Genomic DNA, 18,108 nt, shown 5'->3' with positions numbered 1-18,108 from the left:
CTTTACAGGTATCTGCAACTGTGGCTCCACCCCTGTGACAGAGCCCTGCCCAGGCCAACACAGCTGTAATTAATTCCCCAATCATCCCTCCTGCCCTTATTTAAAGCCTTTTCAGTTGTCAGTTCGCCCCTTGCCCTTGCCCTTGCCTTTGCCTTTGCCATTGATGCCTTGATGCCTTGCTGAGTTGCAGGCTTGTGAGTATGTTACTCCCTGTTATATTTTGTATGTGTTGTTAATTATTTTGGGTTGCATAGGGGGACTTGAGATAAGTTTAGACACCCCGGGGGATACATATAGTTTGTGCATTTAGACACAGTTATTCCCCTGTCTAGATTTTATCACATCAGTTTAGACAGTGGCACCCTTCGGTCTTATTTCCTGTATTTTGTGGGTGTTCATTTGAACACTTGTCTGGGAGGGGGTTTTACCGTGTTTATTTGAGGGTGCCACTTTAATATCTCGTGCTTCCCCTATGTTATCCCATAGTCTGTTTTATTGACTTTATTGTAAATAAAAATAACTGAAGGCTACTTGCAGTGTGTGTCCGAACTCATCTTTGACCGAACCTGTCTGCTGTGATAGTTGCGACTCCCTGGTATATCATACCCCAGGGGGAGTCGTAACAAGTGATCTCCAAAGTATCTCCTCGAACAGTAATTTGTCGGACGGCTTTAAAGCCATAAATCAAAACATTTACAAGGTTATTGATTAATCCAACATGCATAAGCAAAAACAACATCTGTAACTATAATAACAATTAAGGTATTTAACAATGATAGAAAGAGGAAACTAAAAACAAACTTCGTTTCAATCAAAACAATCACGCCTTCATTTGGCATAACAATTACATAAAGAAGCGCGAAGTGGTTCACGATGTAGGAACACTATGCGAGTGTTCCTGGAAGTGATAGATGTCCATCTGCTGGTAGCAAGAGGCCATAATGACTCCTCGCTGCAAACCCAGATCAACAGTCCTCAGAGCCCGGGACTGGGTGAGATGACAGATAAACATTCCTTGTGAGAGGACTAGATGACTGGTTACGACCCCGAGCGCTCTTAGAACAATTGGAAGAATGATTTAACAAAGAAATTATTAAATACACATATATACAGGGTGTCTCAAAAAATGTACTCACTTTTAAAATAAAATGTACTCACTTTTAGAATGACCAGAAAACCTTTATTTATGAACATAGAGTGAAGTGAAATAGCATCGAATACATGAGACAAATGTAATTGAAGAATGATGTTCGCAAATGTTCAAAGTGATGACCATTATTGTCCAGACAACGCTGATAACGCACACGAAGGGATTCGCAAACGTCGCAAAACATGTCATTAGGAATATCACAACATTGTCTTTCAATTTCCAATTTCAATGCATCAATTGTCCTTGGTTTGTTTGACATAAATGTACTCTTTTAAGTATCCCCACAAAAAAAGTCTGTGGGTGTTAGGTCTGGGGAACGCGCAGGGTATTCAGTGGGGCCCCTTCGTCCAATCCATCTGTCGGATAACACTGCATCGAGGTAAGCTCGTACGTTGCGATGGTAGTGGGAGGAGTGGGCTCCATCTTGCTGAAAGTAAATCTTGCTGTCATCATCAAACATCTCTGTAATTTTTGGACAAACAAATCCATCGCAAAGGCATTCAAGGGATATGACCCAACAAATGAATCATCAACATTTCCTGTTGTCTCACTTATATCTTCAGTTACATACCGTGTGTGTCCTTGCCTATATTTTGTTGTACACATCCTTGCCACCTGCCCTACCCTGGAACACTTTAGCATGTCTCTGTTTTAAATCGGCACACTTGAGCTCTGTGAACCTGCCACATCAGTAACGGGGTTGGTAAGTTTCTGCTCTCTGTGGTCTGAAATTTCCAATTTTTGTGGTTTTACCCTTCCATTTGCTAGTGGTGGTTGGTTGGTATTTCGACGCACCTTTGCTCGTTTTCTCCTTGTCGATCCTATTCAGTGCAAGGTCCTTCCATTTTGCTGGCGAACTCCATACTCTTTCTTAACCTGCTCCTGAAGTTGTATTTTTAGATCTATCACATTTAACTAATCACATTTCAGCGATTATTTGTTGCGAGGATCAGAAATCTGCCTTAAGGCCTCACAATCAGTTCTGCAGACTCTGCTGCATTAAACAAGCGTTGAGTTGCTTTAACCAATCAGATTTCGAGTTGGCAACACCACATTGCTTTCTTGCAGGAATAGGTAAATTTCATACCCTTCTCGCTGGCGTAAGGATATGTCATCGCTTTCACCAACGATGATTGGCTAGTCATCAAGTAGTCGGGCCAAAGCCAGAGTGAGCCAGCCAGAGCTAGCAAATTCCACCTACAATGCCTGATGCAGGAAAACAAGTGGATTTGCAGATGGACTTTTCCAGAAAAAAAATCTATATCATTAAGAAAGGGCGGTCAACTCCGAAACTGGCAACCCTGTCACAGCCGGGAAAAGGGTGTATGTGCCACTTTCAGTTCACCAACTATGAGCGCTACCCCTGGCTCATGGGCTCTGAGAATCAATGGAAATTGTATTGCCTTGGAGTGCTGTTATTTGCCACCCATCAACATGGTGTTTGGAGCAACACTGGATTTCCAAATTTTACTTGTTTAATCAAAGCAGCAACGGGACACCAAAGCTCTGCCGGACACTTAAAAGCAACAGCACGCTCCAAGACTTTTGGAGAATCTCGAGTAGAGTTACAATTCAATGAGCAAGTGCGCAGGGAAACGGAGCGCCAAACGAAAAGGTAAAAAAATAGGGAAATCTTAAAAAGTTTGATTGACTGTGTCATTTTTTTGGGCAAGCAGGAATTTTCATTTCGGGGACAAGATAAAAGCACTGCCTCCCCAAACAACGGAAATGATGTGGAACTTCTTTCTCTCACTCCTGAGAAAAACATGGATTTACATTACCATCTATCCACCAATAAAGTGTTTAGTGGCACGTTGAGCAAAATACAAAACAACTGGATCACTACTATTGCTGAAGTGATGGAGGAAGAGATCAGAAGCTAAATAAAAAAGCACAGTTTGTCTCTGCAATGGTGGGCGAGACAACAGACGCGAGTAATGCAGCACAACTCGCACTGGTTCTGCGTTACAACATAGGTGTCAAGGAGCGCTTTTTCAGATTTGAAAATGTTACCAGTGGGAAGCGAGCCGATGACATTGAAGGTCTCATCATTCAATTCTTGGTTGGAAATGAATGTCTGGGTAAAGTTGTGGCAGTGTTTTGACGGTGCAGCGGTCATGTCTTCTGGATTAAATCGGGTGCAGGCTAGATTTAAGGAGAGAGTACCGTTCGCTTCATTTATACACTGCTGCGCCCATTGGGTCAACTTAGTACTGACTCAGGGGGCCTCATTGTAATGTATGCCATGGATGATTTTGCAGGAAAATATCCCACTGATCTCCTTGACTTCCTTCAGCAAAAAAATCTGAGTCAGAGCATGAGGCACATTAGTGTGTTTGGCAGTGACCATCCCCGTGGCCACTGCTTCTGTCGAACAGACATTTTCAGCCCTAATTAGAATCAAAACTTATGTTAGAAATACAACAAGACAGACTAGACTTTCAGCATTAGCTTTGATGGCAATAGAAAATAACTTGTTACGCATGTGTAATCTATGTGATAGAGTAATTGAAATCTTCTTGAGGAAAGAAAAGATGATTGTCAGGTTTAGAACCATATACATTCAATAACTTCGGATCAGAGGTAGCACACGCAGAGTCGGCTTGATGAGATTTTCAAAGACATCAGCTGAGGGAGGGGTCGGGAGGAGCCAGCGCTTGGAGATGAGTCTATCTCCTTGCCTGACCAGTTCCAATCCCTGCCTCCCTCCAACAGTTGAGCTGGTTATATTAACAAAGGGTCATGTGACCTAGGTACAAACTTAAGGCGGGAAGAAGTAGACAAAGAAGTGGGTGTCGTGATAGATGACACCCCCTTAACTAAAAGGTGTCATGATGGAAGTTTCCACTGGGTCATGCAAAATTATATTCTAGTTACTACACTATATAAACCAAAAGACATAATAATAAGCATAAAATACATTCATACTTCACATTTCCCCCCTTTAGTAACTTTGAAAGAATTTTCATTAAACATCAATTTATATCCCTCCTATCTAGGTATTAGAATACAAACATCATCAGCAGGTTCTTATCAAAAAGTATGGAAAACAACAAAGTCATTTGTGAAGGCAAAGGTGAAAAACATGAGATAGTTTTAAGGTTATATAGGAAAATTCCTCTGTGTCCCTCTTTATGAGCGAACACAGTTTTGAAGTCAAGACATGTACAATTACCCGGATGACTCGACATACCGTCACTCGTCGCACTTCAAAATGATGGAAGAATCTTCATTACGGCCTGTCACGCGGTGATACTGTATGTCGCTGTAAGCTACCAGCATATGCTGGATAGTATTTCAAACCATAGCTTTCATGCAAGGGATTATACACATTGAGAAAATACAGAAGAGTAACATAATTGCAAGTAACGGTGTTAAAAATTTAACAAGGATCGCGAACCACGACCCGGATATTCACCACGACCAAAGTGATGCACCTATACCTGAGTGATCCTGGGCCATGGCGTTGGCCAAGGCTTTCATTTCAGCTATCGCACGAGTAATGTTACCTACGTTACCGGTTTCATCTGGGATGAAAGTACAACCGTGTTCTCCGACCATGGTGCACACACCTCCATCCTTGGCTGTTATCAAATCCAAGACCATATGGTCTTGGCGCTCCATTTCTCTAAGGGCTTGTAATTCATCTGCTATGCCCTGTAGAGCCTTGACAGTTTGGTTAATGAACAGTCCCATACGATAATTCAATGTCTCCACTCGGAGCATAACTTTACCAATTCCAAGCTGAGGAAGTAGTGACAGTATGAATTTTTTGGGGGGTGGACCATAATTTTTGGTCATCAGGAACATCACTGCCCCAAATTGAGTCATGTGGTTTGAATTGCAATGATCTCTTATCCCTTGCCTTTACTCTCCTTAGAAGGAAGGCATCCTGGACCATCTGCACCATTGCACACCGACCTGTCCATGCTGTGGGCAAACTCAAAAACACTGTATGGCCGCATAGCCAATACCCATCATCTTGAGGATTAGTGCCCATTACATCAGGGAGAGTGTAATAATCCCTGCAGGTGGCACCCGGGGGCACTCCTGTGGCATTGAACTGGTCTTTGTTAGTGGTTTTTCGCGTGCACGGGGTAATTACCTGACTGCAGTACTTCATGGGGACTTCCCCCAACGACATGGAGTGGCCAAAAGGGACATGATACTGGCAAAACACACGGCTTTAAAACCACGTGGGTATGGGACGTCGTTCAACATAGCAAGATCTGTCCAATTGTATTTTAGGAGTCTTGTAAAATGTCTACCCGCCAAATGTGGTACAGTCGGATTAATTTGGGGAACTGTAGCTCTAATGGCAGCTTCTAGGTACCATGGAGGTGTGTTGGTGTCATAGTCGTAGGGATTAATTGGTTTAGGATAAACTGGCGGGGTGCCTGTGGAAATAGGTATACGACTACACACAACAATTTTCATTCACACCGGACAATTTCTTCTGAAACATCATGAAATTATACCACACATTTTCTTCATAATAATTCTTTTGATCACTCTTTTCATACCACCTCACTCTTTTTTGCGACAGTAGCATGGGACCATCTCGATTTCCTGCTCGAGTCTCAGTGGGCAGGGCATCCAGCCACGCCCAGGTTGCGGCTGATAGTAGAGTCGCTGTGATGAGGGTGGAGGCAGCTTTCATTTTGGCTTCTGCGCGGGAATGCTAAGTCTACGAAATGTCAAAGTTAAGCGAGGGGCGCTCGGGGCAGGTGAGTAGACGTCTGATGATGTTCCACGGACAAGGGTTTTGGTACCGTCCGGCTTGCAGTCTACTCACAGTCCCCTATGTTTCGAACCACCTTGACTTGAGATTGGTGAATCTACGTATACCTCTCAGCAATCTTTGCAGCAGTGGAGGTTGGTGAGTTGGGCCACGAATGGGTCTTCCCATCGTGGAGAGAACCAGGACTTCCTTTTTATGACTCGGATCAGCATCCAGTCACCTGACTTCACCACCTCCTGCAAAGTAGACAAAAGGGGATCACAGCAGCTTGCATGTTCTTTGGACAAGTTTCTCCAAACATGTTACCATCCATTCTGTGATTAGGTCTGCCTTGCCCTTAGCCTTTTGTCATGTTTTACCTTCCCATAGAGGATGTTGAAATGGTCTTCCATGAACATTTGTTTGCTCTACCAGTCCCACACTCTTTGGACGTTGTCCTCGTTTGGGCCCGAGGTTACCTTGCACACCATGTCTGCAACAAATCAAACGGTTCCTACAAAAAATTTAAAAGTAGGTATTTAGACCTCTGGGACATGGAACACACGCTGTACCATGTCCATCATCCCCCCTGTTGAGACATGGTTAGGGGTTAGGGTTAGGCTCAATTTTGGAATATTTTTTGGTAGGCCCGCTAGGCCTTTAGCTGTGTACAGATCTTCTGCAGACTGTTCTGTGCCTTTCTGTATAGATGCATCTCTACCTTTTGTGATGCAATGTTTTGCATATTAATTAATACTGTTTTCGACTCAGTTTTTGTTGTTGTGAATACTGTGCAGTAAGTGTTTGCGCTGCTCCTTTAGCTGCTGTCGTCTTTAGCGCGTGCTCAACACCTGCATACGGCCACTTGGTTGGGCTTAATTCTCTAATGGACAAAAATCACAACAATCTTACTTATTCTATCACTTTGCTTGTGAAAATCTGAATGCTTTATCAGTCAACAGTAGATATACTAGCTGTTATTCTATTGTGATTGCTGCTTCCTTGTTAAGATCAATAACTATATTTGATTTTTCCATTCCTGCAATTACACAAATTAACTAATCATGCTAAAAATATGAAGAATACATAGAGCAAACCAGGCTGCCTTCTCCTCAGGAAAACAGCTTTGCCGCTCTCTGCAACAGTTACATTCACATCAATTAATATCCAGAAACAAATGTATACATTTATAATTCTGAAAAGAATTGAACCTACTAAAATGTAACCACCCCTTGTTTATTAGGGTTAATATTTTCTAGCATAATTGTCTTTTAGAGCCATTAAAACTCATTACTTATGAATTGCATACTAATCAAGTCCCAATTCAATTAACAATGTGTATTGCGTTGCACATTTATCTCAGCTGTTTGAAAATTCTAAAATATCCCAAACTAGTAGTCTTTTTTTATCAAATGTAACATTCCATTGTCTTTGGAGTTTGCCAATCATCTATAAAACTTTCTTAATCAACATTTTCCAATAGTGCGGCATAAAATTAAAATTTAGTTACATATCTATCCATTGGAATCTCTCTTTTCTCTCTAATCATTTACTTTAAAAATCTGTAAGAAGGTTTGTTCTCAATTGAAACGCTTTCACTCTTTTATGGAGACAATAAAATCAATATAAAAAGTTCCTTATGGTTTATGGCATTGCTCCTCGAGCAATAATCTTTCCAATCAATATTGGATGCTTTCCATTACGTCTGATCACGTCGATAAGCTTATCTTACCTGTCTCCTCAAACATTTCAACTGAGAGAACCTCCTTACAGTGCAGAGGTGGATCTGCATCCTCCTTTCCAGCTATTTTCATGTCTGCTGTTTGGTCAGCAACAGTTGTACGGACATTCTCATTTTAGGTTGCTCGTGCGTCTTCTCCATGTTTCCTGTTGAAAAACACAGTCTTCTTCTGCTAACTCAAAATTAGTGCGTTTCTTTAAAGTTTTTCTTTTATACAGATAGCCAGATTAGAGTCATCCTTCAGCTCCAATCGTGTAGTGAATAATGGCGTTTGTTATGGTAACGAAATATGGAACATTTTATCAATTCAGTCAATTAATCTGTTAACACAATTTGGATGCCATTATCCCTATACATCAATGGTACTTTGAAATGTCATATGATGCACTGTTTTTGTTTTTCTCAGTGCTCAACATTTCGCATTGCAGATTTGTTCCTCCAATTCAATGCATTATCATCAAAAAAAATTCTTTGGACTAAACAATTTTCCTTGATTCTTCATCGCCATCCAAAAGGGCTTATTGGCGGTTTCAGAAATTGATTCCAATTTGCTAAATCCTTTTCCACCTTGATATCTAACGGATCAATTATATCTTGGTGGATGGCCAATCAAAAACACAAAAAGACAAACAACCATTCACGCTCACACGCATTCATAATTAGACATCAGTGGTCAGCAATTTTTTTCTAGTGGAGAGGTTGGCAGCTAACCACCTTTTGCTGTCCTATCAGCACTAATCGTTCTCAAAAGAACTAGGTTAACGGCATATGGTTGCCATCAATTGTTTGATGCCTATGCAATCCGTTATATTCTAATAGTCATTAATATGACTTGCGCTAAAGCATATCTCATCTGTTGATGGGCGATCGAGACACATCATTCCGTGCACTGAATGATCTATGATGCTCACATAATCCCAGAGAAATCATGCCTTTCCTAAATTAATTATTTTATCTAAACTTTACCTAATAATTTGGATCAATGCCATTTCTGCATTGTTTTCTTCTCGTTTGATATCATTAACAATTTGGATGAATGCCATTTCTGTCTCCCCTGCCTCTAAATCCTTATCTCTCTGCTCTTACTTGGTACGGAGGTAATTTGAGACGTCTATTGCCTGGCATTCCAGGGGCCCCCGCAAACCCTCTTGTGTCCTTTGTTTGTAGAAAGGTGCCTGGAATGTTGGGTGAGGAGTGTCTGCATCTGTGAAGGGGGGCTGGTTTAGCCCTTTTAATTTTCTTCTCAGATCTTTTTTCTTCTCGTTTAGTAGCTTGTTCTATCCAAACTTTAATATCTTCTAGCTGCTTACATATTTTTTCTTGCTTTTTTCCTTTGTTTACAGCTTTTTTTTACTTCTAAATTCCTTTGAATAGTTTGCAAAGGTTCCACTAACAATTTCCCCCAAACCATGTGCTTTGTTCTCCTTGGTCCATTCTCCTACATGGGCGCAATTGTCAGGAAAATGTCTCTGCATGAATTTCACATCATCTGGATATTCTTTACTATTCCCAAAGCCCGTTTGGATGGATATTTTCCTCTTGTGCTTTGGTTTTGAACTTTTTCCAAACAATGGTCAAATGTTACTCTATTAATATATTTCTTTAGGATTTTTTGAGGACGTCCCAACTAATTTATTATTTTATTTACCCGCCTAGATAGTCGTTTATACTCTTATTTTGCGCGGCAATCATCGAGATTTATGACTGCGTCACGGCGTATTTCAGGTTCATATATATATATATATATATATATATATATATATATATATATATATATATATATATATATATATATATATATATATATATATATATATATATATATATATATATATATATATATATATATATATATATATATATATATATATATATATATATATATATATATATATATATATATATATATATATATATATATATATATATATCCTTCCGGTTGATATATATATATATACTTCATATGAAGATTACTTTTATCAAGCGCTTTTACTCATCAGGTGCTGTATTTTATGAAGGTTTCCCTTATTTTTAACAATCTCCAAAAATCCTTTACGAGGGATTCTTTCACCCCCTAGTCTAAACCGCGTCACCAGTTTTCCTTACGAACGTCACCTATGGCCGAAGTGTACATTCGCCGCATATCTTGTGTATTCCCTTTATTTTTTATTTTTTTGACATACATACTCCCCAACGATATGCAAATATTTCCTATTTATGGAACGTTTTTCTTCGACTTTTTCACGAGAGGAAAAACGGGATTTTCACCAGCCTTGTTATATATAAATTTTAAACAGCCCTACCGTCTCTTGTGCGTGCATCCTCTCTCCGGCCGGGTTCCTCCTTCAAACGGGCCGCGATCGACCGAAAAGCCCCCTCTTTTAAAGTAAGAGGGCTGACGTAAGTAATTCTTGGCCTTCAGTCCACCGCGGTCCGAGAAATTCAGAAATGAATCCCCGGGTTTTTTCGGCACCAGAAAATGTCAGGTTTAGAACCATATACATTCAATAACTTCGGATCAGAGGTAGCACACGCAGAGTCGGCTTGATGAGATTTTCAAAGACATCAGCTGAGGGAGGGGTCGGGAGGAGCCAGCGCTTGGAGATGAGTCCATCTCCTTGCCTGACCAGTTCCAATCCCTGCCTCCCTCCAACAGTTGAGCTGGTTTTATTAACAAAGGGTCATGTGACCTAGGTACAAACTTAAGGCGGGAAGAAGTAGACAAAGAAGTAGGTGTTGTGATAGATGACACCCCCTTAACTAAAAGGTGTCATGATGGAAGTTTCCACTGGGTCATGCAAAATTCTATTCTAGTTACTACACTATATAAACCAAAAAACATAATAATAAGCATAAAATACATTCATACTTCACAATCATGGATTTTGTGTCTTAATAAAAATAATTTTGTAGAGTAAAATGTGTCTATTTTTTGAAATAATATATACATTTTTGAGGTTATTATTGATTATTTCTATGTGTCGCAGCTGTTACTGCAGTAAAGGTTTTGTAGACATAAAATACTTATTGAGGGTTGGATCGATTCACACAGCACTACTGAAAGCCCAGGTGTGAAATGCACGGCCCGCCCCTGTTCAATGATGATGATAACGCCAGTGTCTGAACAGATATTTTCATGTTTTAAGCATTAGATATGTGCAGGCGAATTCCATTTTCACTCATCCGCCTTTTTCCTCTATAAATATAGCGCATCAGCAAGAAATGTACCCAGACAGTCATGCTGTCAGCTCATACAGCGACATCATCCTTAGTCCACTTGGGAACATTTTAGACTTTTAGTTACGCCTTGTGAGGAAATATGTGCCGCAAATAATTTGTGCATTTTTCATCAGTTAACAAGGGGAATTGCAATCATTAATAAGGGGATAAATTGGCTCAGGTTGACAGGTACACTGAGTGGCCGAATAATATTGCACAACCCACTTTTCAGTGTTTATCTATTAAAAAGTATAAAATAAAAATAAACAATAAATGATGTTCTACGTTACGATTATGTTCCACCTCTTGTTAATTCTTATTTTTGAAGACTGAAAGTTCAAAGGAGGATGAATTCAGCAAAAGGCAACATATGAATGGATAGAGTGATAGATATATCATCTTGCTCCACTTCTCCGAGGTCACGTCATGGGGACAGCAGCTTCAGCAAAGATGTCCAGACTCTCATCTAACCATCCACTACATCCAGCTCATCCAGGACGATACCATTACATTTCACCATTGTATTACCCACTTGTACTCATTGCTGCCCTTGTTGTTGTTGTTGTTGTAGAGGCAGCGCCCAGGTGGCCCTAACATAGGGTACGCCTGGCTAGCGCTAGCACCTTCGACGGCTCAGTCACCAGCACGTCCAGGGGGGGTGAGGCGACACCGAAGATCTGGAGGCGGAGGGAAGAAAGGCCGGGGCAACGCTGGAGCCAATGTTCAAGGTCTTGCGTCTCTTCCCGGCAGAGGGGGCAGGTTGGGTCGAGGGTGGGGTTGAGAAGGTGACGGTAAGCTCTCAGGCTTGGGTGGTGGCCCGAGCGGAGGCGGGCGATGAGAACCGCGTCGCTCCGGTTCTTCACGCGCGCACAGTCTAGGCGCCAGTTATATTTTGGGTAGACGACCGCTGCGCGATGATCCGGTCTAGGTGGATTGTCGCGAATTAGTCGTCTGATGGCTGCCTTGGCTGGGGCGAATGAGATTGGTCGTGGCTCGTCGACCTTGGAGGAGGCGGCTTCCTTCGCTAGGGCGTCTGCCATCTCGTTCCCAGGCAACCCGCAGTGACCTGGGGTCCACAGGAGGGCTGTCCGAGCCCTGCGCTGGTTCAGCAGACGACGGATTTCGCCGGTGTCGGCCGAGTGGCTGGCGATGGCAGTCAGTAGTGATTGACTGTCCGAGCACACTGCGACGTCACCAGCTATGTCCGTGTCAGTTAGCCATTGCAGGGCCATCGTCATGGCCGCCTTCTCTTCCTCGAAGGAGGACGTGAAAGGGGCCCCACGCATCGGCTTTGAGTGCGTGGTGATTGGGTCTGCCGGATCTCCAGTGGTGACGATCATTGCCACCCCGCCGGCCCTTGTTCCATCGGTAGCAGAGCCGTCGGTGTAGATGGTGACCTCTGGTGCGACTGCACGGATGGCGGAGATGGCACGTTCCCGAAGGACTGGCAGGGGGTCGAGTTTTGTGGCACTCCCAAGGGTTGCAGAGACCGTCCAGAGGTCGGTGTCGTTCACCCATGGGCACTCGATGGGGGGCGGGAGGACCTCTCGTTGGTTGGTTGCTGCCCTTTACTCTAAAACCCACCACTCTCAAAACATTTATATTCTGCTATTTTCTCAACTTCATATTTTGTGGGAGGGAACTCTTGTGCCAATATGACCGCATATCCGGTAGACACCACCGTGTTAGCACTTGAGGGCAGTGGATTCATCAACTAGAGCAGTGTTTCCCAACCACTGTGCCGCGGCACACTGGTGTGCCGTGAGCAATGGTCAGGTGTGCCGTGGGAAATTGCAAGAAGTCATACAATGTGATATTGAGAGAGAAAAATTAATATGAATATAAGGAGATTAAAATGGAACTATTACAAGGTTCAAGTCAAAATATGATGGACGTTAAATTGTAGATTATACTATTATTAGATTCAAGTTGTGAAACAGTAATTTTGCTGCTTATTTTTTTCTAAGTCGAAACGGAAGTTGTCTGGTTTCTAGGGCATCAACTTTTGCCGGCGTGAAGTCTGTGTGAGCACAACATTTTTTGCGAAATATTAGGAGATTTAAGTAATATTTGGAGAAAAATCATAAAATGATGCGATCAATAACTTTACTTGGTTATTTGCATCAATCAAACCGGAAGTTGTTCAGGGTCCACAGGCCAAATTTTCGTGACATTAGGTCATTGTGAAAAATTAGATTTTGGAATAATTTTGGATGCGATTTCTGCTGATAAAACTTCGGTGAGAATAACTATTATAAATATAGGCGACAAAGATTTTCAGATGGTGGTGTCCCTTGAGATTTTTTTCAATGCAAAAAGTGTGCCTCGGCTCAAAAAAGGTTGGGATACACTGAACTAGAGGGTTACCAGAAGTTAGTGTCTAAATTATCTTTCCTGAGTACTCTCAGGAAATTGAGTCGTTTCTGGGCCTTCTTCACCACTGCTGAGGTATTGGTAGACCAGGAGAGCTTATCCATGACGTGGACCCCCAGGATTTGGAAGGACTGGACCCTGTCTACGCATACACATTTTATGAGGAGTGGGGCCAGATCTGTGTTGCGTTTGCGAAAGTCGAGGATTATTTCTTTAGTTTTTATGGTGTTCAGTGTGAGATTGTTCACCAAGCACAACGAAGACAATTTGTTGACCTCATCTCTGTAGGCCGACTCATGCCCTCCTGAGATGAATCCGACTACAGTGGTGTCATCGGCAAATTTGATGATGGAGTTAGACTGGTGGGTCGGTGTACAGTCGTATTTATACAGGGATTATAGAAGAGGACTCAGTACACAGCCTTGAGGGGAGCCAGTGCTTGGTGTAATGGAGGAAGAGAGGTCAGTAACAAGTCTAACAGTTTCTGGTCGGTTGGTAAAGAAGTTCTTTATCCAGCAGCAGGTGGAAGAGGATAGTCCAATTGGGGAGATTTTGTCAGCCACAATGCCCAATATTATAGTTTTGAAGGCTGGGCTATAGTCAATGAAAAGCATCCTCACGTAGTTCCCATGGTACTCCAGGTGGCTCAGTGCTGTGTGTACAAGTACGGCGATGGCGTCCTCAGTGGACCTATTTGCTGTATAAGCAAACTGGTGAGGGTCACATTAGGGAGGGATATATTATCCCTGATATGGCGGGCGACCAATTTTTCAAAGCACTTCATGATGACAGGCACGAGTGCAACAGGCTTATAGTCATTCAGGCTGTCAATGGTTGGCTTTTTAGGGACAGGGATGATGGTGGCAGATTTCATTGCATGATGGAATGATTGATTGTTGCAGGGAACAATTGAAATTTTTGGTGAAAACACCAGTCAGCTGGTCAGCACAGGCTTTGAGCACCTTCCCAGGTACTGGATTCGAGAGCCCTGATTACAATGTACATCTAAGTTTTGAAGGGAGTGCTGGAAACACAAGTGAGACTTTTAAGCATGAACGTGTGTTCATGCATGTGTAGTCAATACAGGAAAAAGTCAGGAGGCCGTGTGGAATGTCTGTGGTGGATGCAGGTTCAGTTCCCGGATCAGATTCACGCACTATGAGGCGTCCTTGATCCTCTTTGTTTTGTCCAGTCCCAGCAGTCCAGGGCGTTTTGGCTTCACTTTGTTTAGTCTAATCAAAGTTTTCAGGAGCAAAGCTTCTACTTCGTTGCAAGCAAGTAAGATAATAATATTCATTCATTCATTTTCAAAACCACTTTATCCTCACTAGGGTCGTGGGGCATGCTGTAGCCTCTCCCAGCTGACGGGCCACAGGCGGGGGACACCCTATCTCGGTGGCCATTGGATTGCAGGGCACTCACACCCATACCGGAGTGCAATTTAAAGTGTCCAATCATCCTACCAGAGATGACTTTGGAATGTTGGAGGTACCCAGAGAAAAACCATGTAGGCCCAGGGAGACCATGCAAATTCCACACAGGTGGACCAACATGGATTTGAACCCAGGAACCCAGAGCTGTGAGTCAAGCATGCTAACTATTCAATATGGCCCGCCATGATACTAATGATGATAAGCAAACTGGAAACACACGCAAGAAGTCTTCATTTTAAAACCTGTGTTATACATTATACAAGTAAACCTGATCTTTTTCATCAGATTCATCCCCTAAAATTCACATGATATGAATATCGGATCAAGGGCATTTTAGTCCAAATACAGTGGGGCAAATAAGTATTTAGTCAAAAAACTATTGTGCAAGTTCTCCTACTCGAAACGATTAGAGAGGCCTGTAATTGTCAACATGGGTAAACCTCAAAAATGAGAGACAGAAAGTAGAAAAAATACAGAAAATAACTGTTTGATTTTTGAATAATTTGATTCCAAAATATAGTGGAAAATTAGTATTTGGTCACCTACAAAAGAATAAGACTTCTGGCTGTTAAAGAGGTATAACTTCTAACGAGGTCTAACGAAGTCTCCACTCGCTGCCTGCATTAATAGCATCTGTTTTAACCAAAGGATTGGCTTCGTAAGAATAATTTCAAGGTCCCGGAGAGGCCAAGTAAGTTTCCAGATCCCAAACCCAGAGAAAATCTGTGGAGGGACTTAAAAGTGTGTGTTGCCAAACAACAGCCCCAAAACATCACGGCTCTAGAGGAGGTCTGCATGGTGGAATGGGCCAAAATATCAGCAACAGTGTGTGAAACGCTTGTGAAGAGTTACCGAAACTTTTTGGCCAAAGTATTGCTACCAATGGGTACATAAGAAAGTATTGAGATGAACTTTTGGTCCACATTCTGTCTTTCATGGTTAAGGTTTACCCATGTTGACAATTACAGGCCTCTCTAATCTTTTAAAGTAGGCTAACTTTCACAATTGATGGTTGATTAAATGGTTATTTGCTTCACTGTATGTCAACCCTTCAATAGTGTCATGCAGTGCTGGTCCGTGTATTTTCTCAATGTGCCTTCAACGAATCAATCCAACCCTTTAAAACTATTTTATGGCTATAAAACTTCTACAGCTACAGCTGTGACACAAAAAATACTCAATAAATCAATGCACAAAAATGTAAAATCCACTTCCCAGCAGCATTTAATGATTAAATACAAATACTGGAGCTTTTCAGACATTACAAAAAGGGGATGATTTTCCCGGTAAAAGACAGCGATGAATGTAAATGGCGTACGGGCAATCATTGCCCGACAATGGGGTAAAATCCAGCCGAAAACAGCATTTATTGATTAAATACAATTTTGCAATTACTTCAAAAATAGTTTCCAATGGTTTTATGGCATTGCCTGCTGAGCAATAATCTTTCCAATCTATACTGGAGTGGTTGGTGTTTCGATTCTCCATCGTGCAGTCTAGCAATGAACCCATTTACCTTGTTACTTCCCGGATTAATCACTTACTTAATAGTTTAAACAACAATTCTATTCTAAATTTGCAGAAATTGATCTCTACTTCATGATTCAACCAATATTTCTGAAAACACCAAGACCAAAAAGTCCCTGACTTTTGTCTTAGGAGAGTCCCTGACTCTATTAACAGACCAAGACTATAAGTACCCGACTCATTCTTGTTCTACTTATGTTGGTTTTACCCAAAAATTATAATGTTCGACGCACGCTGGTCCCGGACCAAAAAACTATTATGTTCGACGCACGCTCGTCCCTGACCGAAAAACTATTATGTTCATCACAAGCTGGTCCCTGACCGTAAACTGTTAATCTTACCGCAGTGATAATACTTATTCAAATTATCACACTTTACGGAGACAGAAATCAAAGGGTAAACTTACGATCTTTCTCGTTCTGAACCTGCCCTAGTTCGGGGACCTGTCACCAGATCACCGGAGCGGCGAGGGAACGTCCGCTGGGTTGATCCTTCCAATGGAAGATGCTGTCGTCGTGCTCTGTCGTCGCTCCGGCAATTGTTGGCTGTTGGACCCGGGTTTTCGGCACCAAAGTATGATAGGTCTGAAAATACAACGTCAGGAGCAGGTTAAAAAAGAGTGAGATCAATTCAAATAGGAAACAGGTTTATTACCGGACTGCAGAATGGTTGGAGAATGCTCCGCTAGCTGTGAACCTCTCAGAGCCTGGCTTCCTCGCAATTCTCTCTGACTAAACACAAGGTCCGTCTTTATATAGGAACTCAGGTTAATATTTCTAAGACAGTGATGTATTTCTAAAACAGTGATGCATGACAGAGTTTATGTAAACAAAACTTGGGGCAAATATGGTTAGACATTAGCAGGTTTAAGTTGTATGCAAACACAATATTTTTATAGCTCACACAAACTGCTGCAGCCTATCTTATATTGCCCATTTCGAATAAACAGTTCCAAAGCCAGTTGGCCATATTCCACAATACAAGGAAACAATTGCAAGGCCAGCAAGTTAGCTATCTTACAATTTGTGGTGCGAACAAACAGTTGCAAGGCCAGCTAGTTGGCTTATCCTACATTCCACTGTCCTAACAAACAATTGTAAAACCAGTTTGGCCACATTGGCTCGACATGAACAAACAATTATTAACCCAGTTGTCAGGTTTACCCCAATAGTGACATCAAATCGAATTCTTATTGGTTAAAGCAACAGTCTTATTGAAGCTTGTTTAATACAGCAGAGCCAGCTGAACTTATTGTGAAGGCCGTGAGTCAGATTTTTGACCTTGGCAACAAATAATGGCAGAAATGTGATTGGTTAAATGTTTCAATATGAAAACACACCTGGAAGCAGTGCAACCAGAGGGGGAGCAATGAAAGGAAGCTAACAGTCATTTTGGAATTATTTAATTAATATTGATTGACAAAATATAATATATGATTCAGATATTTCCAAGGCCAGCAGAGAAGGCCTTGAATGCCCTGATGGCCCACCCCTGGAGGGGGGTAAAGAGCTAGCGTGATGTGTGTATTGTCACTGGCAGTGAGTCATGACATTTTCTAACCTCATTTCCACTAAAATGTTTTAATACTTTCTTCCATTAGCCCCAATCTCTGTCTTCCTTCAATAATTGGTACTTTCACTCACAATTATTCTGGAATAACCCCCAGCTCCACCGCCCTAATAGCATGTTACCCAGTGGTGTGGCGTCAAGGCCTTCAAGGCATTCTCTGCTGGCCTAAGAAATATCTGAATCACAGACTGATGTTAAATATATATTTTTCCATGAATACTTATTAAATAAATCCAAATTTTCTGTTAGTTTCCATTCATTGCTTTTACCCCTGGTTGCACTGCTTCCAGATGTGTGTTTTCATATTGCAGCATTTAACTAATCACATGTCAGCCATTTTTTTGCCAGGGTCGGAAATATGCCTCAAGGCCTCTTC

At 41.8% G+C, this 18,108-nt stretch overlaps 1 long non-coding RNA gene across 1 annotated transcript; it reads right to left on the bottom strand.

The window, feature by feature from the left end:
- Nucleotides 1-1,939: 1,939 nt before the first annotated feature.
- On the bottom strand, nucleotides 1,940-16,879 carry LOC144200502 (uncharacterized). Its single transcript, XR_013327124.1, has 4 exons — nucleotides 16,818-16,879; nucleotides 16,570-16,747; nucleotides 6,251-6,384; nucleotides 1,940-6,127 (listed from the first exon to the last, which is right to left on the bottom strand). It is a non-coding gene; the product is annotated as an uncharacterized LOC144200502 (long non-coding RNA).
- Nucleotides 16,880-18,108: the final 1,229 nt, after the last annotated feature.

Source organism: Stigmatopora nigra, chromosome 8 (genome assembly GCF_051989575.1).
Source record: "Stigmatopora nigra isolate UIUO_SnigA chromosome 8, RoL_Snig_1.1, whole genome shotgun sequence".
Taxonomy (NCBI): Eukaryota; Metazoa; Chordata; class Actinopteri; order Syngnathiformes; family Syngnathidae; genus Stigmatopora; species Stigmatopora nigra.
This window is presented reverse-complemented; position numbering and strand designations above follow the sequence as displayed.